Below are 2,123 nucleotides of genomic sequence, written 5' to 3'. Positions count from 1 at the left end.
GTTTATAAGTAGAGTAGACCATTTTAATAAGACTGCAGGTAATTTGTAGCACAGATATAGTCAACAGTGACACGACAAAACAGTAGAGTACAGTACCGGGGTATACTTGCGTAGCTGCCACGAATGACGGTACAGTATCACGAGTGTACTTTCGCTGGACGGGCGTATGCGGAGGGGAGCGAAGCGGCACCGTAGTTTCCAAGCTGCTGGTTCATGCATAGCCTCGCTACCTCCGACGTTCTGCGGTAGCACCGAGCAAGTTCGGTGCGCTACTTAGCCTTTTTTTTGCACTATACTGTACATATACTAAATAAAAGAGAAGAGAATGAAAAGTATAGGAATATAATAAGAAGTATGTATCATTATTTCATTAACTGATTGATATATTGTATCACTGGTATATAGGGAATAAACCAACAGCAGAAAATGTTTTTATTGCTCATTATGACTATCATGCAACAACAAATAGTCAAATATCATTCAGTGAGGGAGAGCAGCTGGAGATATATGAGAAGGAGAGTAGTTATTGGTGGAAAGGAAGATCCTTGGTGTCTGGTGACGAGGGAGTCATTCCTAGTAGTTTTGTTTACTCAATGTTGGAGTCACTTCAATTGTTAGAGTTTATACTGTCAGTGGAAGAAGTGTCCCTTCCTATTCTACAGAAGATAAGGAATGATTCATCTAGTAATGATGAGAAAGCTTCTCTTTTCTTGGAGACTATTAATGATGATCCTATTATGATATCTGCACTGAGACAAGACAAGGAACAACATGATAAAGGTAATATTTGTGATTATTGTGACAGTCAGTATAATTATTAATGAACATAATAATGTCATGTGTATACATGCATACTTAAGGATTGTGTATAAAATTAATTCACTAATTTTATTTCAAATTTTACTCTGTACCTACTTAATGCATTATAACAAACACACACATTCACATAATACAGTCAGTCAGTGACAACTACTAGCTGTGTCTGTATTTGTTTATGCAAGTTGCGTGTGTTTGTATATACACATGATGTGAATATGTGTATTATTATGTACATACATGTGTATAAGTATAATCCTTTGGTTTATATTAGGAGTCACTGGGAGAGTGAACTGGTACAGTGACAGTGTAACCCTTGAGTCTCCATCTCCAGTTCAGTGTAATGCAGTGATTAGTAATATTAAAAATAATCATGAGAGGATTCACCTCAACTACTCATCTACTAATAGCACAGTATCTCTACTATCATCAACTAAACTGCATACATTAAACCAGAGGAGACTTGTGATATGGTACACTCCATTAACTAATGATTGTATCCAGTACTTGTGTATTCTACTAACTAATAATAAAACAATACAAGAACTAGACATCAGTGACCACTCCATTAGTGACCAAGGAGTTACTAATATCTGTCAAGCACTTAAACACAACTCTACACTTACCTCATTAGATCTTTCTTATAATCCTCTCATCACTTCTACTAGTGGACAGGCTCTTTCTTACCTCCTCCTCAATAATTCATCACTAGTTAAACTGGATCTAAGGTATACTTCATTGTCTACTGAGTCAATACTACTCATCCTCCAGTCACTAATGGATAATAAGAAGATAAGGAGACTCAGGCTAGACAAGCGACACAAAAAGACTTGTATTAATACTTATCCTAACTATCACCTCATACAAGACAGAGTAGACTGGAGGTGGTACTAATCAATCTTCATGTGAACTTGTTAATAATCTCTTGATACAACAATTGTTATACCAAGTCAGTTCATCTTCACCAATAAGCAACCAATCAGAATACACTACTTTACATGATAAAAGGTGGACCAGTGACACATTATATTATCATAAATCTAACACATGAGCATCTCTTGATCTCTCATCAATCTCTCTCTCTCTCCTTCTCCAGTATATACTGTACATTCCTTCTCTTACTGATACACACTCATGTCACTGTCTCTCTCTTTGTTGTCATCATTTTTTTCTATTTCCCTCTCCTTTATTTTTATCTCTCCCTCAGTCTTTAGTAACTTTTCTCTAGCTGATCTTCCTCCATTTCAGCAAGTCAGTCTTGTTTCCATGATTCTCAATATTATTTCTCTCAAAAAGGGGCAGATAAA

At 36.2% G+C, this 2,123-nt stretch overlaps 1 long non-coding RNA gene across 1 annotated transcript; it reads left to right on the top strand.

Moving 5' to 3' along the window:
* The first annotated feature begins 7 nt into the window (after positions 1–7).
* On the top strand, positions 8–514 carry LOC109590470 (uncharacterized). Its single transcript, XR_002189332.1, has 2 exons — positions 8–352; positions 406–514. It is a non-coding gene; the product is annotated as an uncharacterized LOC109590470 (long non-coding RNA).
* Positions 515–2,123: the final 1,609 nt, after the last annotated feature.

This window comes from Amphimedon queenslandica, unplaced genomic scaffold (assembly GCF_000090795.2).
Source record: "Amphimedon queenslandica unplaced genomic scaffold, v1.1 AMPQUscaffold_9972, whole genome shotgun sequence".
NCBI classification, from domain to species: domain Eukaryota; kingdom Metazoa; phylum Porifera; class Demospongiae; order Haplosclerida; family Niphatidae; genus Amphimedon; species Amphimedon queenslandica.
The sequence above is the reverse complement of the archived record's forward strand: the minus strand, read 5'-3'. Positions and strand labels throughout refer to the sequence as shown.